Source organism: Miniopterus natalensis, chromosome 1, assembly GCF_054644295.1.
Source record: "Miniopterus natalensis isolate mMinNat1 chromosome 1, mMinNat1.hap1, whole genome shotgun sequence".
NCBI classification, from domain to species: domain Eukaryota; kingdom Metazoa; phylum Chordata; class Mammalia; order Chiroptera; family Miniopteridae; genus Miniopterus; species Miniopterus natalensis.
Window position 1 is genome coordinate 95985627 of NC_142081.1, and position 27485 is coordinate 96013111.

The 27485-nt window shown below is 35.0% G+C and overlaps 2 protein-coding genes across 7 annotated transcripts in view; one reads left to right on the top strand and one right to left on the bottom strand.

Annotated features, from left to right (window-relative positions):
* Positions 1 to 27485, bottom strand: part of PEAK1 (pseudopodium enriched atypical kinase 1) — a 234686-nt gene that overhangs the window by 131120 nt on the left and 76081 nt on the right. For 4 of the 6 annotated variants that reach the window (XR_015715622.1, XM_016214195.2, XM_087824044.1 and 1 more), the window contains one exon: positions 26558 to 26651. The exons of the other annotated variants lie outside the window; for them this stretch is intronic. The gene's annotated coding sequence lies outside the window, so the exon portion shown is untranslated. The remainder of the gene's footprint in view (positions 1 to 26557; positions 26652 to 27485) is intronic. 6 annotated transcript variants of the gene reach the window in all.
* LOC107538052 (elongation factor 1-alpha 1-like) overlaps positions 1 to 27485 on the top strand; it is a 34054-nt gene that overhangs the window by 5096 nt on the left and 1473 nt on the right.

Here is a 27485-nt window from a genome sequence, read left to right on the forward strand (position 1 = left end):
AACAGTTTTCTTGGTTGAATCTTTAGGATTTTCTATATATGAGATCATACCATCTACAAATAATGACAATTTTACTTCCTCCTTTCTGATTCAATGCAATCCCTAAATTCCAATGGCATTTTTCACAGAAATAGAAAAAACAATCATAAAATTTGTATGGAACCACAAAAGACCCCAAACAGCCAAAGTAATCCTGAGTGATGGGGGGAAGCTGGAGGTATCACACTTCCTGATCTCAAACTGTACTAGAAAGCTATAGTAATTAAAACAGTATGGTAAATGGCACAAAAATAGACACAGCATAGTGATTATAGTCAACAGTACTGTATTATATACTTAAAAGTTGGTAAGATCTTAAATGTTCTAACCATAAAAAATAATGATAATTATGTGATGTAACAGAGGTGTTAGTTACCACTAAGGTGGTAATCATATTTCAATATAATGTATCAAATCAACACATAAGCCTTAAGCTTACACAACTATATGTCAATTATATCTTGAAAATAAAATATATAAAGTGCCTAAACACAGGCTGACTCGTAATAAGCACTTAATAAATACTAGTTCTTTCCTCCTTTATTAAATCTCTGTATCTAATGGAAGACACATATCCATACCCCATCTTGACATACCAATTGGACAATTGCAAAGCTATTTCTGTGGAAACACTGCTAACTATACTGGTAGGTTTCAGTGATCATGGATGGTTTAACTGAAAGTCTCAGCTAGCTTGTAAACCTATCTATCACTTACTGTTTCCACAGGGAAAATGTGCTCCAAGTTCTGAACAACTGAATTGCGAAGAAACTTTAACATTCCATTTTGTACTTGTGTTCTGCATTAGTTTCAAGAAATGCTGTGAGGTTGTATCAGGGAAGGATTTGCTGAGCAATAGGGTAATGTGCTAAGAATTCAGGTGGACATGGAAAGGATACATTGCCAGGAGGCAGGGTTGGAGGCAATGTGGCTGGTTCAACTTTTACAATACTAGACCAGGTAAGGCCCCAAACTAACACAGAGGCGGCAGGAATTAATGGACAGGGGCTGATTTGAGAGGCCAACCAGACAGCTTGTGGGACACTGGGGCAAAATGACAGGGAGTGAATATGACCCTGGGGTCCCTCTAGATGAAGACCCAAGATGATTTTCCCAGAGGCATGCTGAGAAGTATGGACAATTAAGACAGCAACAACTGCACTACTTCAACTGTAAAGGAGAAGGAGAAACTGATGCCCAAACGAAACCAGCAGTCGAAAACCAAGTATGTGCTTAAAAGTTCTTCCCATTAAAAATATTTTAATTGCTATTTTTTAAATATAAATTTGACTCTAAATCTTGAGTACAAATGGTTTGGTGAGAGAAATATTAGAGAGACAGATGCTAAAGTGGATGAGAAAGGGAAGAAAAGAAGGTAAACTGACAACTCTCTAGTTATCTTTGTTTTACCATATATAAAGGCAGAAAAATAAAACTTGGGCTAAGCGAAGCCAGTAATAGAGCTAGAAGGTCAGCAATTCTGGCAAGAAGGTTCATATACTCTACATGAGCATGAGCACATGCCAGCGGGTTTCCACAGGGCTGCTCTCAAAAGAGCAGAAGCTTAGACTCAGGGGAGTTAGTGGATAATATATAAGGAGGCCACAGTCTGAAGAGGAAAAGCTAAATTACTCTCAACAAAATTATGTTGGGTACTCATTCTCCTTAACAGTGAAAATATCTGCTTGTGGTCTGTATCACTAGACCACTACAGAGAGCCAATGATTCTCTGAATGGAAAGTGAAAGGAAGAATGCCAGCCATTTCTGAAGTCTTGCTGGGCACCTGGTCATGTGGTTTCCAGGGAACTGGGTAGCATTTCCATTCCAGTTATAACAACCCACCAATTAATAGAACCCTCAGGGGCACAAATGAACAACATTCAAGGCCATTACTAATTAGGTATGCCAGTTTATACAAGTTACTCAAACTCTAGGCCTCATGGTTCTTACCTTTTTTTTCAAATGAAAAATAAATCTTTGTATTAATAAAAGCAATCAGAAAATAAAGATATGCACACAAACAAAACCCTAAACCCAAAATCTTACTATATACCCTCCCATGGGGTATATCTTTATCTTTTTACTATAAATAGATCAAGTTGTATACATATCGATAGGCAGATGTATCTAACAAAATGAACATGCTGTTTGGTAACACCTTTAAAGTGTTTTCCAAATTTTACTATCAATTCAAAAGAGTATGCTAATGTAAATTGGGGTTAAAATGCTTATTTAAATCACTCAAACAAATTTAACAATAGGAGAAATAAAGCTGCAGTCAGAGTCCTTTAATAACTTCAGACAATTAATATTTCTCATTATAATAAGAAACAACTTTTCTCTATGAAAATAGTTATCTGGCAAGATTACCTATTCAGGGCATGGTAGAAAACTAGACAAAATAGGACAGAGCCTTAGCATATCGTCTATAGACTACTTTTGTTTTACACACAAATTTAATTTGATCAACCCCGATCAGCTTTGTTGATATTGTTTGTACAGAAATAAGGGTGAATGCTCCACTTATAATTTGATGAATTATATCTGTGTCTCTTAAGCTACCCTTTATTTGTAGATGCCCATCTACTTTACTATGAACCCACTGAGATAATAATGTTAACTTATCTGAGTGGTAACATGTGTCCTACTGTTCTTTCAAAAGGGTGCCCCCCAAAGCCCCTTCAATTATTATCTTTTTAAAAAGATGTTCTTTCTAATGATCTCTTCTGTAATCTTGTCTATTCCCAAATATTTAAGGGTGGAATAACTTCCCAGAGACTACACATCTTGCCCTGTCCTCTGAAGCTCCAGACTTCAGCTTCCAACTGCCTACTAGACCTCTCCAAACAGAACTAATTATCTTTCCTCCAAAATGTGCTCCACCTTTTTCTGGGCATAACAATTATGGAAAGAAAAATTGGTAGGCATTCAGGCTGGGTCAGCTTTGATCCCTCCTGGTTCTTCTCCTGCTATCTCCAATCAACTGTCAGATTCTCTCTCTCTCCAATCTCTCCTCTCCCTTTGACACACTGGCTACAACTTGAGACCTGAATTTCATCACTCATCTGAAGTACTAGGATAGTATCTTGCTGTCTCCTAAGTCCTGTAAAATACAGATCTTTTCCACTTTACTTCTTCATAAAACCATTAGTGGTTCCTAGTTGCCTATGTAATACATTTGAACTCCTTAGAACAAAATACAATGCTCTTTTGTAATCTGATACTGTTTTACCATTAAAAAAAATCTCTCCTACATGTCCACCCATACAACTGTTCAAAATTATATGGAACTTTTGATTCTTCAGTCAAATGCCAACTCCCCTGTGAAGTTGTAGATACTTTTAGAATTAACTGTTTCCTCCTTAAAATTCCCACCACATGGTATTAATGGCTATTTGTGTGTTTTTTTAATTTTTATTTATTGATTTTGGGGGGGGGGGGGGAGACATCGATTTGCTGTTCCACCCATTTATGCATTCTTTGGTTGATTCTTGTTTGTGCCCTGACCAGGGACTGAGCCTGCAACCTTGGCCTTACTGGGATGCTCTAACCAACTGAGCTACCCAGCCAGGGCAGTATTTATAGCTATTTGCATACAACTTTCTCTCTCATTCACTAGTCTTAACTCTTTGAAGGCAGGAGGCATTTCTTACTCAGTTTTGGCACTGCATATTTCTTGGACAGATGAATAAATGATTCATTCTTTATTATCTAGGTTCACAGACCAAAATAACTGAAAAGAAGTGTCAAATGACCACCTGACAGCAAAGGGGAAGAAAGAAAAATACAAAAAACAAACTTATTAAGAACTCAAAAGGAATTTCTGTGTGGGGCAAAGTGCCCTATAACTAATAAGGTCATCACTGTATTTTCCAGAATAGCACTATGATTGATAGTGATACTAATTATAGCAATATATCAAGAACATTATGTTTACTTACCCTATATTTAAAAAGGGAAGAAAACAACAGAAATGTGAAATGTATTTTGGAAAGATTTTCACACAAATGGCTTTATTATTTCAAAGTTTATTTAATTATATAAAATAAATATCTATTATAGCAAACTTGAAAAATAAGCAAAGATAGGAGGAAAATGTACTCCAAATTTTAGTCGTTTTAAAAAATGTAGGTCACATAGCACCAAATGATTATTCTAACTAAAAACATTTTAGTGTCTACAGAACTCAAGCTTGGTTATCTAGAAGATATGGCCAACTACAACTCATTCTAGTTCTGGGACATAGCTAAGATTTTACTGTATCACTACATAGTTATTTAGCCAATTCTTTTGTTTTAATGTGTTACTGGAGAATGATGGGGTGGGGAGATGAGGAAATGGGGAACAAAAAAAAGAAGATAAAAATGGAGAGTAGGAGAATAAGGGAACCCAAAATAAACAAAAGGTGGGAGAACAATCACAAGTACTGGGCAGAACAGAAAAACAGAGAGAGCAAAAGCCCAATATATGAGCAGACGCATTCAGAAAAAGGACAGCTCTTCTTTAACATTCCCTCTTGCCTCCCTTTGTTCTAACTGACTTCAGGCTGATGTGTGCTCCCTTAGATGCATGCTGAATTCCAATGAAGTCTTCCTACACATATACTTTATACAACACAATCCAGTTCAAAGGATTTTAACTGGTATGCACCATTCCCTGCCATTTTAACATTTTTAAATTGAATAGCTTGTTATGTACCAGAGGTAACACATGCTAATTAATCATTCAATGAATGAGCATATGAAAATGAATGCAACTATCAGGTGTGTTGCCAAAGCTTCATCCGGAGGAAGCCTCCCCTTAAATGAATGCACACAGAAGATATAGATTTACTATGCAATACTCACAAGTGTCCCCCACAATTATTTGCAGCAGCAATACCATCATTCTTGCATCTCCCTCTAGATCACTTGATATTTTATGCTAAGCAGCCTGAGCCCTACTATTCTTCTATAATCTGTTTAACTTTTGTAAGCAAGAGCCAGTTAAATATCACGTTTACATTTTTCTATTAAAGAGAAGATTTTACAAACTCATTAAGGTCATTTATTAAATGGACAAACAGGTGAGGAACAGATCAAATAAATCTCTTGATCCAACTCTTTTCCTTCCCAATTTTGTCTGTCAGGCAGTGAAAGCCTTAGCACTGTTAGCTCAAGAAATAAAACAGTGCCAATGGAAATTCTACTTGTCAGGTTGTCATGCTCTGATTTTCTTTAAATATTGTTAACATTGGAGAAAAAAGTATAATCTATTGGCAAGTACACTTTTTGGAAGAGAAAGAAGTCCCAGAAACCATTTGTTTTCTTAGCTCCTTATTCTCACCACTCTTCTACTTTATATTATCTTAGATCGCCACAATTCCAATTATATTCTAATTTCCCAAATCTCTCTAGATTTACTGAGAAAGACTCGTTTCTGATTTGTTGATTTCAGTGGGTGATTTAGATAAAGAAGCAACAAGGAGTACACAAAACCTAGACTTTAGAGGTGAAAGTCTGAGACATGTATGTTATCTGGTACACAGCCAGTACTGACAAATGTTAGTTTCCTTTCTGAGATAATAACAAATGGTAGAGAACATTTTTGTTTGCTCATTAAATCAACTTGAAAGGAAACCTAACTGAAGTCTAAATATAATTATCTTTAGAGAATTTAGAGGCTATGATAGAAAATGTAATTTTTGAGTATACCTTTAAAATTAAAGATAATATACTTCACCTTCTACAATAAGCCTCGAAGACAGAATTTCAAGAAATCTGTGCTTATTTATGATGTATGGTAATGACTATTGCTTAAAATCATAATATTACCCAAAAGAATTCTTAGGGGAGGGTAAACAAATAATAATAATAAAAAATAACTAGTTACAGACTAGAAAAGCCTCTCTAACGGTAAGGTCATTTAAATTTTATTCCTTTCCCTGGGCTCTTGCCTTAAAAAAAAAAAGTGGAATTAATTATTCAAGTAGAATTTAATTAATTTAGACATGAATATTTTCATCAAGAGGTTTCTGTGCAATGATTCAAATTTTCTTGAAAATTTCTATTATTTTGGTTTAATAATTTTGGGGAAATTTCTATTATTTTTCAGATTTTTTGTTCTACTTTATTTTCCCTTAAAGAATATTTTGGTAGAGTATTCACCACACAAACAGGTTCTTCTGGAAAGAAAGCGGTGATTTATACCAACCTAAGTAAACCAAGACAACTTTTGTACTACTCTGAAAAATTATGAAGAGCACAGTTGGTCAATACACCACAGATACAGGCAAAAAGACAAAAACCAAGATGCCTCTTTAACATAGAGGATGTGAATAGCTTAATATGAAACTACATAAAAAAGGGCATAGGACCCACTTTTATTTTACAGGTAGCTCTAACTAGAAGAGTGCCACAAGCAAGGAAAACTTCCACAGCTAAATTAGTGTAACAGTAAAATAATTTGAGTTTACACAAAAAGGTATGTGAATATTTTGGTTTTAGATTTTAAAATTTTAAATGGGATTTTGTTTTTTAAAGGGTATTGACTGCCTAAGCAGAAGGGAGTCTGCCTTCAACAACAGGGATCTATAACAAGGAGCCCGGGGTAGTGTCATGGTTGCTAGAGAACTGTGTGCAGGGATAACAGAGAGCACTATGTTTTCTATTTCCAGTTATGTTTTCAATTTTCCTTTCAGAACTCATGGTGCTCTTTCTCAGCTCCAGACTCAGTGCAGGCCTGGGACCAGGTTGGGCTAAAAATGGCTTTGTGCTATTCTGAAATAAGGGACAAGCCTATGAGTACAGCTGTTCCCCCTGAGACTTTAAACAGAGTTGGTAAGAAAAATCCAACATTATGTAAACTCTGCTAGTCATCTGCCCACCAACTACAATCTAATAATTTTATTCTTATAGTTCCTATTCACTGGGATACTACTGCTACTATGTATGTCGTATCTCTAATTCATACAATAATCTTGAGAGGCAGCAATTTCCATTTTAATAAATGAAGTGGTGAGGGATTGAATAGATTAATTTCCTTGACAAATGCCAATGCCATACAGCTTTTTAAGTAGTAAACTGAGATTATGCACCGAGTCCTGACTCACTTAAAAGTCGCACTCAATTCTATTAAAACATGCTGTTTCTATATTCTATATGCTCTTTTTGCTGTGTTAAAACACTTCTCTAGTTTCTGATCTCAGCATATCCCACTCCACTCTATACTTGGCCACTCCCTTGGCTAGAGCCACCAGGTAGCTGTGGGAAAATGATACCCCAATTTTCAGTACTGTTTCCATGGGGCTTACATTGGCTAGGCCAGTAGCTTCTTCTTCAGGGTGAACATTATTAGTCATTGTTAACTACAGTGTTTATCCTTCCTTTCATTCTTCTTCATTGAATTACTTACATTAACTAGAATATCTATGAATTCTAGGCAATGTAGTAGAGAGGGGAAAAATGTCCTTCTTGCCCAAGGAGAAAAGCTAAGAAAAACGACTCAACGGTCAAACTGCTGTTTAGAAAAACAGAAACCAAATAAAACAACCAAAACTGATAAATTATGGAACAGTTAAAGTCTAATGTACAACATGTGTAAAAATACTTGGTTTTGGTAAAATAGACACATGTAACTATGAGAATTAACCTATTAATGAAAAACTGAAGTAATGGCATTAAAAAAACAAGTCATGAGCAATTATTAAGACATGTTTTAACCATTTTGTATAAAGCTATAAAACATAGGTTCTATAAAGGGTTCCTTTTGTTAAAATTCTTTTTTGGCCCTAGCCGGTTTTGTTCAGTGGTTAGAGCATCAGCCCATGGACTGAAGGGTTCAGGGTTCAATTCCAGCCAAGGGCACATACCTCAATAGCAGGCTTGATCCCCAGCCCCATTCGGGGTGCGTGCAGGAGGCAACCACCAATTGATGCGTCTCTCTCATATCAATGTTTCCCTCTCTCTTTCTCTCTCTCCCCCCCTCCTTTCCACCACTCTCTCTGAAAAAGCAATGGAGAAAAAAATGTCCTTGGGTGAAGATTAAAAAATGAAATAAAAATAAATAAAAAATTCATTTTTGAAGGACTATCTTCTCTCTATTGCTTCTATTTTTGAAATAAGGAAAGAGTTACATATCTACAGACTAGCATCTAAACTTATAATACAGATTCAACTCTTTACTCACTGGCATAATAGAAAAACAGAATATAAGTGTTAAAAAAGTTTTATGAAAAGAAATTGAAACCAGTTATAACAAAACTCTATTCTAAGATAACCCTTTTATTTCTGTTTTTAAAGTAAAATAAAAATTTGTTTATGACATATAAGAGATAATATAGAAATTTCAAGATTTCCACAGACCCTCAACACTAGCAAAAAAAGATATTCAAAGTACCTGATTAAGTATCTGAATCCATTTTATCCTTAGCTTATTTCTTTATCCTTCAGGAAATGATGCCCTTTTATTTTTAAATAAAAGAAACTATCAAACAAGTTGGATAGTTTCTGTGCTGGCACCGGGAAGTCAGCTAATGGATGGCAAAGCCACTGAATAAAATCTAATTTGGGTTGAATTCAAATTTGATTATCTGGAGGCATTAAGTCAATTTGCCTATATTATCATCAAATACCCAATACTGATAAAAGTGTGTTGGAAGTACAATCCAGTAGAAAGCTTTCCATATTGGGACTTAAGAGACCCCTTCCACTACCAGCTAAGTAGTTAAATAATATTCTGCCAAAGTTGCAGATGCCTCTGTTTCAGGATCCTATGTCTGTCCAATGGATTGGCAGTAATTAGTCCTCCTTTCTATGAGATGCAAAGATGTCCATATCCTAATGCTCAGAACCTGTGAAAGTGTTACCCTATAGAGCAAAAGGGACTTTGCAGATATGATTAAATTAGGCTTTTATTGCATATTGATTTAATATGACCTCAAATTCACTTGATTATGATTTAAGTGAAGTTCCCTTAATCCACTTGTTTATAGCAAAGACAAACAAAAAGTAGTTTTTAGAAGTTGTTTTGATGCAAGAACGAAGTTGTGTCAGGACGTCATCATCTCATCTGTTGTCATTGATAAGCCCTAGTAGCTCAGCTGCTGAGGGGCCCCGCTGGGAGTTTATTCTTAAGAACATGCGGAGAAGCAATTATGGCAAGGAGACATTTAGACTACAAGTACTGAAAGTTTGTGAAACTATTTTCAAGAGTTTCAGTCTGGGCAGGGTGACTCTGCTGACTAAAATAGCTCTCCAAAGATCTTTGGGGCATTAGCTCCTGCTGCAGTAAAGGCAACTCTTTTAGAGGCAGTGGCAAAAGATGTCAACAGCACCCAGGAGACCATCTTGCCCACTAACACCCGGCACCATCATTCCCAAGCCACAAGGGAAATTTGTTTCTGTGCTGGCAGCTGGAAGTCAGCTCACTTTTGGTTAAAGCATCTCTCCCAAGTACCAACTTGTAAAATGTTCACCTGGAACTAAATTTGGACTTTATTCCTTTCATTTCCCCTTCCCTAGAACAATAATGTAATTAATCTATCATTGCATTGGAGTATGTTATTTCTTTACTGGCTTAGTAAGAGACATTATCCTCTATGGTATTGACTTGTGAAATTCCTCCAGTGAACCTGTGTCAAATAAATTGCTGGCAAAGACAAATTAAATCTCTGAGCATAAGTTGCTCCCACAAACAGATTTTGAGAAGAGATTATCTGGGTGAGCCCAATGTAATAACAAGGGTCCTTAAGTGAAGGAGTGAGATTGAAGTCAGAGTCTGAGTGATGTGACAGAGAAAGACTTGTCCGTCCACTATTGGTTTTGAAGATAGAAATGGGCCATAAGGAATGTGGGCAATCTCTAGAAGTTGAAAAGGGAAAGCAAACCCATGAACACAAACAATAGTGTGGTGAAGGCCTGAGGAAGGGAGTAGGAGTGGGGTAGAAGGAGTCAATGGGGAAAAAAGGGGACATCTGTAATACTTTCAACAATAAAGATAAATTTTTTTAAAAAAAAAAAGGAAGAGACCTCAGAAGGAATGCAATCCTGCTGAAAACTTGATTCATAGAGAATAATTTCAGACTTCTAACCTCCAGAACTGTAAGATAATAAACCTGTGTTGTTTTAAACCACTAACTCTGTTGTAATTTCTTACAGCAGCAACAGGAAACTAATATACTGGGTTCAATCTCAGCATTGACATTTACCCTAGCTATGTGTCCTTGGGCCAGTTAACTATGTTTCTGAACTTTATTTTTCTTATCTGTAAAATAGGGTTTACCAATAGAAACTCTTGGTTGTTAAAAATACCAAATAGCATTAAGTGCTGAGTGCTACTGAGTAAGTGGTTAAAGAAAGCTAGCTATTTGGTTACTACTTCTTATTCTACACTAAGGCAATATAATACAACTGAGTTTCTATATACATAAGAAATGTGCATTCTATCACTAAAGTTATTGGTAATATATCAATGTAGAAGAGATTATCTTCTACAATGGTTTGTTCTCATAGACTGAAAGGTAGACTTCAAAGTTCTCAAGTGGAAGAAGCAATATGTGTGTAATTTTTTTAAAACCCAGGTTATATAACTGTATAAAGTCAAGACTCTGCATTGTTTATCCTTAGCTTATTTCTTTATCCTTCAGGAAAAGGATCCTTTTATACCAAACAACTTTTGATGACCAAACATAATAAAATTTAAGACAGGAAGACAGATTACTGTAGACTATAGTCCAACCTCTTTATTTTACTAATAAAGAAAAATAATCACAAGGGAGGTAAATGAGTTGTTTTGTTACCAACACTCAGACAGTTCAAGTCAGAGGTGGATTACCTCCTGGGTTTTCTGTCTTCAGATCTGTGCTATTCTGTTACAATAGGGATTTGCAAACTATTGCCTATGGGTCAAATCTGGTCTGCTACCTGTTTTATTGTAAATAAAGTTTTATCAGAACACAGACACACCCATCATTTACATATTTTCACAGCTGGTTTCCAGCTACAAAGGCAGTGCTACATAGTTGCAAGAGAGACTGGCCTGCAAAGCCTAATGAATTTATGATCTGACTCTTATACAGGAAGTTCACTAACTTCTGTACAACAGTATATTGCTTCTCAAGGCATGAAAGCTTAATTTATCTTATACAATGTTTTAAAACAATACATTTTAAAAATGACCTTTCAGCAAAGTTTTGAGAATGTTATACACATAAAGGAATACTATGGCTTAAAGTACCATACAACACAAATCTGGACCACTATGACACTATGGGGGTGAGTTCACTTTTGGCTAAATGATGTTGATTTAATAACAGCAAAAGGACTCATTTCAGCATACACATGCCAAGAAAAATAATATAATGACTTACTACTGCGATAATTATTTTTCAGTAAAAACTACTGTAAACATATTTGATCACAGTTTATATTAAAAACTGATAATTATTAAAAAATAATCTAAAACAGTTTCCTTCATAAAGCATTCATTAATATTTATTGAGTACCTAATCCCAGTGGGATTACATACCTTTTACAAGACTCATACCCATATTTTCTTATGATCTAGTATAGAGAAAGGAACTAATAAATTACTGGGTGTAAAGAGGGCTAGGAACTAAACTATATAAACATTAAATTTTCAAAATAAACATACGAAGGAATAATTCTCATTTACATTTTTACAGCTGAAGAGACAGACTCAGGGAAAGTGAGCATCCCTCCAAGTTTACACCATCAGAGCTCTGATGTGACTGAGCTGGGACTTTAGTCCAGTCTTTTCACCCTCTAAGATTCTCTTCTCATTATTCTCCTACCTTTTATGTCTTCAGATCAATTATCCCTTTTGTATCTTTGGTATACAACTGCGGGTCTCAGCTAACTATCTGATCAAATACTTTAGATCAAAGCTCCTTTTGAGAAAATTGGTCTTGCCTTCAGGTTCTTTCAATGCAGAAGTGAAATAGCCTTAAGGTTGGGCAAAAAGATAAATCAGGATCTTAAATTTTGGAAAATAAATGTCCATTTTGCCATTTATACAATTCTGTTACCTAAAGTATATAGATCTACCCTGGATTCAACAATACAAGATATACGATACAGACATATCAGAGTCTCCTGAAAGAATGTGATAAAAATTGATTACTTGTATGTACACTACCTACAAGCTATGAACCAGGACAGTGTTATCCCAAAATTCCTTTGAAAAGGTCATCAATAAATTCAGATTTAAATGCTATACATTTGGCTTTTTATAAAAAGTTATATGAGAAACATCTTATCAGAGAACATTTCTAGCTCTTTTGCAAAATACCAAACTGAGTAATTTGAGGTAATATACCCAACATCCCTTATATAAGGGTCCATGTAATGTCTCCCAGAGTTTAGCATTAACAAAAATCATTTTTTCCATTTATCAGCAATGAGAAACTTTTTAAAGGAACACATAAGCTTGGAATCAGTGTGTGTGTGTGTGGGGGGGGTAATTCTTTTGTTAAAGGAAATTGTGAGAGATCGCAATTGCATATGGTGAATGTATTTCCAAAGCAATACATCTGTAATGAGAAGACTGAAATCAAGTTACTGAAACCTTCATTAAATGTAATGATGTTCTATCCATTGCTTTTGAAAAAAAAAAAAATAACAAGATATGCAAAAGTCAGACTTTGGGGATCTAAGATAAAATTAGAAATGGTCCCTGCATCCAAAGAAATTAACCGAGTAGGCGAGTTGAACTATACAAAGATGACAAAACAAAAAATCATAAGGAGCACCCCGAGGTTTACAGATAAAAAGTTCCAGAAATGCAAAGACATGAAACATTGCCTCCAACAGAAAAAATAAAGGTTTTATAAATAGGTAGCATAAACCTGAGCTAAAAGAATGGATAGGATTTTTTGATTTTTTTAATTAAGGCATTATTTAGAACAATAATTAAAATCCACCAATTTTAAGTATAGAGTAGGACTGATACCATGTAATTAACCTAGGTAAGAACAGGAAAGGAGCAAAGGGAAGGCCAAATATTATAGACATGTTATCTGGGCAGCTTCACCAGGAAGCTGTAGCTTTCTATTCCCCAGGGAGCCACTGATCTATTCCACACAGATCACTAGGGAAAGAGACTGGACAGTGGGGAGATAGACTCGTGCCCAGTAAAGGTAGGGGGACTAGCTAAAGGTAATTGTCTGTCAGTCACACCTGGAAACAGGTCATTGGCCAGAAGAGGCATGGCCACTGCAGGGGCACAGAATTTGGGGTACTTAATTCCCTGAACAAAGAAACTCTCTTATGCTCCTGGTGGCTCTCGCCTCTCTTGGCTGCCAAGCATTCACCCACACAAAACAGACTAACGGGCTGTAACTAGCCTGACGCTGAACTGGCCCCGGCTGCAACATGGAACAGAAACTCTGGACACTGGCTTTGCTTCTAGCTCCACTGAAACCCCAGCTACACTTCTATAACTAGACTAAGGGAAATGGGACTTTGGAAATCCAGGGGTGTAATTCTACACAAAAATCACTCATTCTCCAATGTGAGTCTAAGAAAATTCTTTTTCTCGATATGTTGTAAGGATATTGTAAGGAAAAGGATACCGCAATTACCCCGATAACAGGATAACATTGTTAACTGCATATAATTGGGTAACCACTACAAAAATGAAAATACAGAATATTCCCTCACTCAAAAAAGTTCCCTTGTAACCCTTTGTACTTGATCCTTTCCACCCCCAAACTCCTGGTACCAACAACTTACTTTCAGTCACTACAGCTATTCCTTTTCTAGAATTTCATATAAATGGAATCATACAGTACATAGTATTTATGTTTGACTTCATTCACTTAGCATAATGATTTTGAGATTTATCCATGTTGTTTTGTGCAGCACTATTTTACTCCTTTTTATTGTTAGTAGGATTCCATAAAATGGATTTACTAGAATCTGTTTAGTCACTAATCAGTTTTTGGTTATAATGAATAATGCTGTTATGAACAGTTGAACACATTTCCAGATGGTGTTTTCATTTTGCTTGAGTTAACACATTTAAATGAAATTGCTAGGTAGAATGACGAATGTATATTTAACTTATATAGTACTGTCATAGTTTTTCAAAGTAGATATACCAACTGCGTTCTCACTGGCAATGTCTGAGAATTCTAGTTGCTCCATACTTCAGCAACACTTGGCATTGTTGGTCTTTTCTTTTTTAACTTGCATTTATCAGAAAACAAGTGATGCTGAGCATCTCTCCATGTGCTTATTGATCATTCATGTATCATGATGTGTCTGTTCAAATCATCCCTCCATTTTAAAATTGACTTTTCTTTTTGAGTTATAAAATTCTTTTACGTATTCTGGATACAAGGCCTATATCATATATATATACTTTTTTTTTTTTTTGTAAAAACTGTGTCTCAGTATATAACTTGCCTTTTTGTTTTTTTAAGTGCCTTATAAAAAGTGATTCTAATTCTGATCAAGTACATTTTACCAATATTTGTTCTTAGTTTGTGCTTTTAATGTTCTTTTAAAGAAAACTTTGCCTAACCCATGTTATGAAGATTTTCTCCTATGGGTTCCTCTAGAAGTTTAATAGCTTTAACTTTTACATTTAGGGTTTGTTTTTTTAAATCCTCACCTGCGGATATGTTTTTTTAATTGATTTTTGAAGAGAGGAAGGGGGCAGAGAGAGACAGAGACAGACATCGACGTGAGGGAGAAACATCGATCGGTTGCCTCCTATATGTGCCCCAACTCGGGATCCAAGCCCCAACCTAGAGGTATGTACCTTGACTAGGAATCAAACCAGCAACCTTTTGGTGTATGGGACAATGCTCCAACCAACTAAACCACCTGTCCAAGGCTAGGGTTTTTGAAGTAAAAGTTAAGGTTCATTTTAGCCCATAGAAATGTCCACTTGTTTTGACACTATTTGCTGAAGAGACTCTTTCTCCATTGAATTTAACTGGAATTTTTGTTGTTGTTTTTTTTTTAATCAATTCATCATTTATGTGTGGATCTATTTCTATATTCTCTATGTGTTTATAACTTTGTCAGTATCAGGCTGTCTTTTCCACTGACCTGTTTCTCTTTATACTATATCACACTGTTTTGATTACTGTAGGCTACATTAAGTGGTGAAATTAAATTGCGTAAGTCTTCTTTTTTTGCAACGTTTTTTGATTCTTCAAGTCCCACTGAATTTCAATATAAATTTTAGAACCAGCATGTGAATTAGATAATTTGTTTTAGGCCTTTCTTCTTGTGTAATGCAGGGATTTCCCTCTCTTTACCATTTTGGTTGATCCCACAAATTTCATTATGTGGTATTTTCATTATCAGTTTAAAATATTTTCAAATTTCTAATTTCTTCTTTGACCCAATGCTCATTTAGAAGTGTTTTGCTGATAATCTTATAATGATTGCTTTCTAATTCAATTTCATTGTGGTCAGATAACAAATTCCATATGGTTCCAACCTTTCTAAATATGAGACTTGTTTTTTGGGCACAGACTGTAGTTTATTTTGGTAAACATAGCATGTGCACTTGAAAAGAATATCTGTTCTACCACTGTTTGGTGTAATATTCTATGAATATCAATTAAGACTAGGTGGTTCAGAGTATTCTCAGATAATATATGTGTTTGCTGATTTTTTTTTTTTTTTTTTTAGTCTAGTTCCATCAATTAAAGAAAAGATGGTGTTAAAATCAACTCTAATTGTGAATCTGTCTAGTTTGGCCTATATTCTGTCAATTTTTGCTTCATGTATTTTGAAGTTCTATTATTACATACATACATGTTTATGTTCCTGTTGAATTCCAGTTTAATTTTCCTGTTGGATTTTCAGATATTACATTTTGCATTTCTGTAACAGTTGTCCCTAAGGATTACTTTATACAGCCTTAAGTCTTCACAATTCACTTAGAGTGAATAATCAACTATTTCACATAGAATATAAAATGTTTGCAATCTGAAAGGCCTATATGTCCCCAAACATACACCATAAACCTCAAAGACGATGTTGTAATTTTAGTTTTCAATAATTACACAATCTATAAAGAAATTAAGAGAGAAAAAAAGACCAAAAAAGAAGTCTTTTATGTTTGCCCAGGTATTTAGAATATGACACTCTTTATTCTGTCCTGAATATTCAAGTTTCCATCTAAAATTATTTATCTTCAGCTTGAAAAGGGTTCTTCAGCATTTCTTGTAGTGCAGGTCCCTTGGTAGCAAATTCCCTTTGTTTTCTTTTATTTAAATATGTATTTTGCATTCATTCATTTTTAACGAGGTAAAATAGAAATTATAGTAGCTTCAGGCATAAAATGTAATGATTTGGTATTTGTATGTACTGTAAAATAATTACAATAAGTACAGCCTTGTTAAGCAATATTTTTGGTGGGTATGGAATTCTATGTTAATAATTTTTTTTCATCACCCTAAAGATGATATTCTACTCTCTTTTGTTCTCAGTGGTTTCTGATGAGAAGCCAAGTATTAAATACCATCTAACAGATTTTTGAGGCTTTGTTCATTTCCCCCCCAATCTTTCCTCTTTTTGTTTTCATTTTAGGTAATAATGATCTGTTTAAGATCAATTACCCTTTCCTCTGTCATGTCCACTCAATTGTTAAGTCCATCCAGTAAATTTTGCATTTCAGAAATAGCATTTTTCAGTTCTAGAATTCCCATTTGGTCTTTTGATTGTTTCTATTTATCTGCCATGACTTTCAGTTTTTCTGCTGAGATATTTTATTCACTGAAAACATGTTTTGTTTTACTTCAATGACAATAGTTATAATAGCTGTTTAAAAACCCTTATATGTTAATTCTAATACCTGGTTCATCTTGAAGTTCGTATCAATAGGTTATCTTTTCAATTGAGAATGTGTTCCATTTTCTCAGTTCTTTATATATCAAGTAATTTTGGATTGTATTCTGAGTTGTGGAGATTCTGCATTCTGTTCTTTTTCTCTAGTGAATATAGTTTCTTTTGTTTTAGTAGATACTTGTTTTTGGCTAGTCTCTAACTATAAATTTTTCTTCTGTTTGTAGTTGGGCTGTGTTGGGAGCCAGTGACATGTCTGGACATGGTCCACGTAGCCTGAGGGTCTGAAGTCAAGGACTCGACCCTCCCCACAGGTTCCCATGAGGAGCCGAGATAAAGAAATTACCAAGGTCTGGGCTTAGGCACGAGGCACGGTGTTTGCTCTGACAGTGTTCATGCAGCCTTGAAGGAACTACTTTGTATCACCCTCACCTCATTACTTTGTCTCTTTCATTCCCACCCCTGGAACTCGGGTTTGTTCATTTCTCAGGCTGGTTCCTGACAGGGCTGGTCTGAGTTTATTCTGTGCTAGTCAAAAATATAGGCAGACAAAAATATGGAGTTCTCCTGTCTGGCTATATTCCATGGAAGCCTCAGTATCTTCAGCACTCCCACTTTCTCTTTTCTGGTTCACCACACCAGAAAGGCTATAGGTTTGTTCATGTCTACACCATTACCACCGATTCTGCACTGCAAAACTTGCATTTAGTCCCTGGCATAATGAGACTTAGTTGAATAGCTCTTGGTGTCCCTCCTCCAAATGAGTGTAAGTTATTTCTGGGAATGGCATGAAGAAAAAGTGTAGGGGATTCTGAACTATTTACGGAAATGCATGAAGGTAAGAAAGCATATAAACAGTGGGACACAGTGAGGTGAGAAATAATGCTGCAATGTTCAGTTAGGATTAAATCACCTAAATTGTTGAATGCCAGACAGGCCTAAGAGTGTGGCCAATGAAATAAACATTTTAGCCCTGGCCAGTGTGGCTCAGTGGTTAAAGTGTTGGCCCTGCAGACGGAAGAGTTGTCGGTTTGATTCCCAGTTGATCCTCGCCCCGGAACAGGCGAATGCGGGAGGCAACCAATCCACATATGTCTCGCACATGGCTGTTGCTCTCTTCCCATCCCTTCCTCCCTTCTACTCTCTCTAAAAACCAATGGAAAAAATAGCCTCAGTGAGGATCAATAAAAAACAAAAAAAAACAAAAAGAAAGCGAAAGAAATACACATTTTTTTTCAGCATAAGGATGATATAAACATGTCTAAATCTCAGATAAGGATTAATCTACCTGTGCTGTCTAACATTAACTGCATATGCAAAATGACTGGAAGTAGGGGGATTAGTAAAGTGGCAGCTCCAGTAGCGCAGGTGGGATGTAATGAGGCCCTAACTAGGCTGGAGGCAGAGGGAGTAAAAAAGGGAGGAATAGAAGTGAGATGATTTAGCAAATGACTGATTGATGACCCAGAAATTCTTCAATAATCTGAATTATCACAAGAAAGACTGAATTTTACTGCTATTTGGCAGGGAGTATACCCTTTCATTATATATTTAATAGTGAGTTATAAAAGCAAATCAATGTAAAACTATTTCTATAGATGTTTGATCCTGGTTCATCTGGTGAGCAACAGATAATCAAATGAAAACCAACCGTATGTCCCAATCCTACTTCCCAGCAGGATATTAAGCTGCCATTAATGCAAGCCTAATTATAGGACTATCCGTGCTACATTTTCATCAATACTGATACACCCAAAGAGGCTGCACTGAAGACTGGGAAAGGAGTAAAACCTCTTTTTGATTGAGATACTGTAAGGCCTAAAATGGCTTTCAAGCCATCACTACCATAAGAAATAATACTCCAACTAAAATAATACATAGTACTTAAAAAGGACTCTTCATCTTCAGAGCACTTTACCCTCATTAACTAATTAAGAATGAATTCAGTGGATCTATTTGAATTTTATATATAAAATTCATTTTAATAAACAATACTTTAATGTTATTATAATTGCCAATTTTTTTGACATATATGCAATTTTTTTACTTATATATTGAAAACAGAAGGTAGACATCAACATTTCCTCCCTCTTCCACACTAAAATAAACAACAAATTGACAGATGTTATCAATTATAAGAGATGCATAACAAAAGCAAAATATAATTGAGACTTTTACATTTCAAAAGGTGTGTGTCTGGGGCTGGGGAGAGATGTTCAAGACTAACTAGTAGGAAAAAGGGTAAAAGTAGTGTTCTTTAATAAAAAGTAAAAAAAAAACAAAAAAAGTTGAAAATTTTCATGACAAATTTGGTAATAGATGATGAAGATTTTGGTAAAATTTGTTTGGTTTTAGAGAGGTAATAACAAAAATATAATGTGCATTGAGATTTGTTTCATTTAAATATTAAAACTTTTACTCAGGAGCTTCAAGGTAGCAGAAGAAATGTAATGTTTTTTTAAAGTCGCAATTATGTTGCTTATTACCAACTAAAATGTTACTTGAATAGGGAACACTTTCCTTTTATTAATGTATAAGTAGAGCTGGTAAGTATGTAAGAAACTTGCCTGAGGAGTATCAGCAAAAACAACTATGGTGTTGTCAACATGCTACCTCACTAAATTAACTGGAATTCAAATTAAAACAATACTATATTAAGAAACCACTAAATCATCTATAAAATTGCTATAAAATGGAAAAAAGTGCAGGTTTAGCTGTTGGTTAAGCTGTGGGATATTTTACACATCAGTAAGAAGAGTACAAAAAAAGTACAAGTTTCTCAAGAGTGTAAAAGGCATACATAAAACATTCCCAAAATATACAAAGAAACAAACATAAAAACAAACAAAACACATCAAAAACTTACATGGCTTTTGTTATTAAAAGAAGGCAATGCTATGCTCAATAATTAATTTATATGCACAAATAAGTTTCTACATGATGTTCAGTACAGTGTTATTTATGAGAGAAAAAGGAGAGACAGCATAAATGTCCCATATAGGAGATTGGTAAATTAAGGGTGTATAACACTATGACAGAATACTATACAGTTATTGAAATGGAGAAAGTTATCTAATAACATAGAAAAATGTTCATAAAATATAATTAGATTTAGAAAGAATAAAATCTAGATACAGAATAATCCGTTTTGCTAAAAACAATGCACGTAAACCCAATAAAAAGGTCGAAAGACTAATAAATAATAAAATGTTAAATGAAAATGTATATATTACAAATCTTCTACTATAAGTATATTTCATTCAACATTTATTACTTTTGAAATCAGAAAAAATTACATTAAGTTACTAAAAAAACAGTCCCATATGCCCTTTACCCACATGCAATGTAATCTAGCCCTCAAAGTTACATATAAACCTTCTTCTCTGTCACTGCAGTTCAGAATGAGCCTGGCAAAGATCACTCTGAATATCTTTCACATGGTCAGTCACCTGAGAGGGATTACATCAAATTGTTATAAGTGAGGAACCTCTTGTGCAAACCAACGCTAAAGTAATACAAATGTGTACTAGGCAAGATTTGTTCTCTAGAAGTGAAAGGCTAGTATATTAACCAGGTTTTGTATTAAATGTTTTCATCATTTGTAAATAGCCAAAAGGTTGGTAGCATGTGTAGATATTTTTAAATCTAGAGTGGCTGATAGCAATTAGCTTTAAAGCGAGACAAATGATAGTGAGGATCTATAATGATAAGGCCAGGGATAACTGAGAGAGTATTTTTTTACACATGAATACCTCAACCCATCAGCTAGAGTTCTTGATTATATAATATAGCTAACAAATTATCCTGGAACACACGTGCTGTTGGAATCTCTGCTGTGAAGCACCCAACTGGGCAAGCATTTTATACCCAAGATAAGGAAATAAGCTACTATAAGTGAGGAAAGGGAATTTTTAAAAATCCAATATAGGCTACATGCTTGTGTTTCAGAATGTACTAAGTTTTGTGAGGGACTTTAGAAGCAAATAAAAATACTTCTAAGTTAAGGTGTAGTAGTTCTGGACCAAACCAAAAGCTTTGCCTGAGAAGATTAGTAACTGAACAAGTGTTGGCTTTTCCACTTAGCAGGTAATGCCAATTTTATGTCATGCTTCTCCGGGTGGAAGCTATGTGGTGCATGATGATTCTCCTCTGTATTACACTACGAAAAAGGACACAGCCCTGGCCAGGTGGCTCAGCTGGTTGGAGGGTCATAACTGTACCAAAAGGGTGCAGGTTTGATAACTTTCCCAGTCGGGACACACACCTAGGTTGCGGGTTCAATCCCCAGTCAGGGCACACACAGGAGGCAATGTTTCTCTGGTATCAGTGTTTCTCTCTGTTTCTGTCTCACTCTTGCTCTCTCCATTCTTCTCTTTAAAAATCAATAAAACATATCTTCATGAGAGGATTTAAAAAGAGAGAGAGAGACTGTCATCATTGGTGTTTCCATCTCTCTCTCTCCCTCTCCTTTCCTCTCTCTGAAATCAGTAAAGATATATATATTTTTTAAAAATGCCAAAGATTAAAGACAGAGAATCTTAAAAGAAGCAATAGAAAACCAGTTAGCTACCCACAGGGAGTTCCCATTAGACTGTCAGTTGATTTCTCAACAGAAATTTTACTGGCCAAAAGGGATCAGTATGAAATAGTCAAAGTGACGAAAAGCAAGGACCTACAACGAACATTACTCTACCCAGCAAGGCTATCATTTAAAATTACAGAATAAATAAAGAGCTTCCCAGACAAGAAAAAGCTAAAGGAATTTATCACCACCAAACCAGTATTTCAAGAAATGTTACAGGAACTTCTTTAAGAAAAATAAATAAATAAATAATAAATAAATAAATAAATAAATAAATAAATAAATAAATAAATAAATAAATGGCAAGATTACATACCTGTCAAAAATCAACTTTAAATAAAGATGGCTTAATGTAGAAATCAAAAGACATAGGGTGGCTGGATGGAGAAGAAAACAAGACCCATATATGCTGTCTACAAGAGACCTATTTTAGATCAAAGACAGACTAAAAGTAAAGAGATGAAAAAAAATATTTCAGGCAAATGAAATTTAAAAATAAAAAGGTTGGGGTAGCAATACTTGTATCAGACAAAATAGATATTAAACCAAAAACTATAACAAGAGACAAGGACACAACACAAGGATAAAGTGATCAACCCAACAAAAGGATATATTCCTTGCAAACATTTATGCACCCAAGGTAGGAACACCTAAATTTATAAAGCAAATAATGATGGACATAAAGGGAGAGATCAACAGTAATACAGTAATTGTAGGGAACTTTAACACCCCATTGACATTAATGGATAGACCATCCAGACAAATCAAAAAGGGGACAGCGGTTTTATGTGACACAATAGACCAGAAGGCTTTAATTGATATTTTCAGAACATTTCACCACAAAGAAGAAAAATATACATAATTTTCAAAATGCAGGTAAAATTTTCTAAAGTAGACCACATTAGACTACAAAACAAGTCTCAAAATTAAGACAACTAAAATTATATCAAGCATCTTCTCTAACCACAATGCTATGAAACTAAAAATCAATAAAAAGAAAAAACAACTGAAAAACATACAAACACATGGAGGCTACATGACATCCTACAAAACAATGAATGGATTAACAATGAGATCAGAAAAGAAATAAAAAGATACGCTGAGAATTAAAAACACAACCCCAAATCAATGGGACACAGCCAAAGCAGTTCTAAAAAAGAAATCTAAGCCCCCGCCAGATAGAGCATCTTTCTGATATGCCAAGTTGTGGGTTTGATCCCTGGTCAGGGCACATAAAAGAAGCAACCAATGAATGCATAATATATGTGGAACAAAAAATCACTGCTTTTCTCTCTCCCCCACCACCTTGCACATCAATAAAAAAATTTTTTATAAAAATAATAAACAAATCCATAGAAACACAGGCAAAAAAAATGTCAAATAAACAATCTAACGTTAAATCTAAAGGAACTAGAAATCGAACAAGCAAAGCCCAAAGTAAGTAGAAGGGGGGAAATAATAAAGATAACAGTGGGAATAAACAAATTAGAGTCTAGAAAAACAATACAAAAGATCAATGAAAGCAGAACCTGGTTCTTTGAAAAGATAAACAAGATTGATAAACCTTTAACCAGACTCAACAAGGAAAAAAGAGTACCTAAATAAATAAAATCGGAAATGAAAGAGAACTGACAACTTAGAAATGCAAAGAATTATTTTTTAAAAAATACTATCAACAATTATATACCAACAAATTGTACAACCTGGAAGAAATGAATAAATTCCTAGGTACATGTAATCTTCCAAGACTGAGTCAAGAAGAAACAGAAAATCTGAACAGACCATAACTACTTATAAAATTAAATCAGTAAACAAAAAACTACCAACAAACAAAAGTCCTGGACCAGATGGCTATACAACAGAATTTTAACAAACATTTAAATAAGAACACCTATCCTCAAAACATTCCAAAACATTCAAGAGAAGGGGAAGCTCCAAACATCATTTTACAAGACCAGCATTACACTAATTCCAAAACCAAAGACATTATAAAGAAAATTATGGGCTAATATCCCTGATGAACATAGATAAAATTTCTCAATTAAATATTACCAAACTGAATTCAGAAAACATACCTCAACATAATAAAAAAAATTATACACTATAACCAAGTGGGATTTATCCCTGGGACGCAAGGTTGATTCAATATCTGCACATCAATTAGCATGATAAACAGCATAAGCAAAATAAAAAATAAAAATCATATGATCTTCTCAATAGATGCAAAAAAAAAAAAAAAACAAAAACATTTGACAAAATCCAGCATCCATTTATGATTAAAAACTCAGCAAAGTGGGAAAAGAGAAAACATACCTCAACATAATAAAGACCATATATGACAAAATCACACCTAGCACATACTCAAAGGGAAAAAGTTAAAATGTTTTCCTTAAAAACAGAAACAAAAATGTCCACTTTCACCAATTTTATTCAACACAGTATTGGAAGTCCTGTAGCAGGATAGTAAGAAGCTAGGAAAATCCCTGGGTAAGTGGAGTGGAGAAACCGAGGCAAAAAAATTAAACAAGGTCAAACAGTTTGGGCAGCTTGCGGCCAGCCTGTGAACTGCAAGAACTTTATCTTCCCTATCCAAAGATACTCATTTGAGAGTATATGGTTTATACCCTCCTTCATAAACAGAAAATACATAGTTAAAATTACCCTGGCCTAGGAAAATAGAGAACAAGACCCAGTTAATACCATTAGTGCCAGCTAAACCCAAGGACAGATGAAGTTGGGGAACAAATAACAACAAAAAAACACACATTAATTCCAGACAGACTTAAGATAAAAGTAAAATAGTAAAACACCAAAGAATAATCCAAAACTCCCTTATATACCCATTTTAATGCATCAGCATATTAAGTATGCACCTGGAAAGTTGATGAATATTCTACTAAAATCCTCCCCTAAGATTCTTGCCTGCAGGGGGGAAAAAAGTGGATAAAAAGCCCTCAGGACAAAGACTCAATGTGGGCATGAACTTTTTATTTCTAAGGGTCCCCACAAGACTTGCCATGAGGGCAGCAGTGGGCAATGGTAGTTCAACCTGGGTTCACCCCTTGATCCTGTCTCCAAGACCCCCTTTTTTTCTGACTTCCCAGTTAGTTAAAGCAGCCCCATCTAGGCTCACTTCTATCACTGTGACCTTCACTTCCCAGTGAGCTAACAGCAGCTCCACCTTGGTTCACTTCTTTCCTATAACATTTCTAGAGAGCCAAAGCAGAGTACCACCTAGGCTCTCCACTGTTGTTTCTTCTATCCTAACTTCTTCCTTTGTTTCATTGTTCCCAGCATTAATAAACATACTCTCAAACCCACCTGGGCTTGTGTTGCAAAATATTTTCTACATGAAGTCAAGGACCCACACACTATGGGACAGCTTGAGGCAGACCTGCTCTGGGCCAGCCTCTGTTGGGTAATAATCCTTGCCACAGCAATCAGACAAGAAAAAGTATCGAAGTTGGAAAAGAAGTAAAACTGTCATTATTTGTAGATGACATAATACTATGTATAGTGAACCCTAATGATTCCACAAAAATAATTAAAACTGGTAAATGAATTCAGTAAAGGAGCAGAATACAAAATTAATATTCAGAAATTAGTTGCATTTTTATACACCAAATATGAAGTATCAGTAAGAGGAACTACAAATATAATCCCATTTACAATTGCACTAAAAAATAAAATACCTAGAAATAAATTTAACGGGAAAAATAAAGGACCTGTACTCATAAACTTATGAGACATTGAAAAAAGAAAATGAAGAAGATACAAATAAATGGAACCATATAACATGCTCATGGATTGGAAAAATTAATATTGTTAAAATGTCCATATTCCCCAAAGCAATAAATAGAATTAATACAATCCCTATCAAAACACCAATGGCATTTTCCACAGAACTAGAAAAAAAATCATCCTAAAATTTGTATGGGATCACAAAAGACCCAGAATAGCCACAGCAATCTTGAGAAAGAAAAACAAAATTGGAAGTATCATGGCACACAATATCAAACAATACTATAAGGCTATCAATAATCAAAACAGCATGGTACTGGCCTTAAAAACAGATACATAGAGCCAGGCCGGGCGTGGCCCAGTGGTTGAGCGTTGACCTGGGATCCAGGCGATCGGGATTCGATTCCCGGTCAGGGCACATGCCCGGGTTGCGGGCTAGGCAGCCAATCAATGACTCTCTCATCATTGATGTTTCTTTCTCTCCCTCTCCTCTCCTCTCTCGGAAATCAATAAAGATATATTTTTTAAAAATCAAAACAAAAAAACATATATAGATGAATGGAACAGAAGAGAGAGTCCAAAAATAAACCCATGCTTATATGATCAATTAATCTATGACAAACAGGCAAGAAAAGAATTAAATAAAGACAATAAAAAATGGTTAGGAAAACTGAACAGATAAATGCAAAGAAATGAAAATAGATCACTATCTTATACCATATGCAAAAATAAACTCGAAATGGATTAAACACTTAAAGGCAACCCACAAATTGGGAGAATATATTACCCAATGATACACCAGATAAGGGGTTAATACCCAAAATTTATAAAGAACTCTTGTAACTTAACATCAAAGAAAAAAACAAACAATTCACTTAAAAAGTGGGCGGAAAACCTGAAGACATTTCTCCAAAGAGACATACAGATGACCAACAGACATATGAAAACATGCACAAAGTCATTCATCATCAGAGATATGCAAATTAAAACCACAATGAGATACTACCTCACACCTTTTAGAATGCCTATCATAAATAAGTCAACAAACAACAAATGTTTGTGAAGATGTGGAGCAAAGGGAACCCTTGTGCAATGTAGTGGAATTGCAAATGGTAGAGCAACTATGGAAAACAGTATGGAGGTTGCTCAAAAAATTAAAAATAAAACTACCTTATGACTTAGCAATTCCATTTCTGGATATCTATCTGAAGAAATCTAAAACACTAATTTGAAAGATATATGTACTGCTATGTTCATCGCAGCATTATTTACAATAGCTAAGATATGGAAGCAATCTAAGTGTCCATCAATAGATTATTGGATAAAGAAGATTTGGTACATATATACAATGCAATATTACTTGGTCATTAAAAGAGAGTAAAATCTTACCATTTGAGCCAACATGGATGGACCTGCAGGTTATTATGTAAGGAAACATAGTCAGAGAAAGACAAATACCATCAGATTCACTTACATGTGGAATCTAAAAAACACAAACAAAAGAGAAACAAACTCATATATACAGAAAACAGACTGATGTTTGCCAGATGGAAGTGGGGTTAGGGGAATGGTTGATTAAAAGGTGAAGGAATTAAGATGTGCAAATTGGTAGTTACAAAATAGTCACAGGGATGTAAAGTACAGCATAAGAAATATAGTCAATATTACTCTATTAATATTGTACGGTATGTTTGGTATGTCAGAACACGGGCCTTTTCCCAAGCTCCTACTCCCCCTCCCACCCAGTGGGAATATGATGAAGGCCATCTGTATGAGTGCTGTGGGACCTTAGAAACTTGGCCAGCTCCTCAGTGAAGAAACTGCCAAACAGAAACTGTTCTCGGATTGTAAACAGCTAGCGTTTTGATCTCAGAGAGCTCGCATGTGAACATTTCCACCCTGCATGCCCTGTGTGCTTTGTTTTCTGTATTCTATATAACCCTGTACATAGAAAGCCTGTGTTGCAGAGATTTCACAGGCAGACCATTCCTGGTATGCACATTAAGTCCTAATAAATCATATCTTTCACAGCCAGTTCTCTGGGTATTTCCTTGGAATCAGTAAGCAATACACTGAGGTTTTCTCAGACCTCAGGTCTTTTCATAACAGGTGTCAAGGGGGGACTTTATTGGGGGTGTCACCTCATAAATTATATAAATCTAACCACTATGTTGTACATCTGAAGTTAATATAAAATAATATTGAATGTAAACTGTAATTGAAAAACATTATAAATAAAATGAGGGCAATAATTCCTGTTTTCAAACAACAAAAAAACACCCAAAGTGTGCTAGTGATAAAACTATTCCTTTCAAAA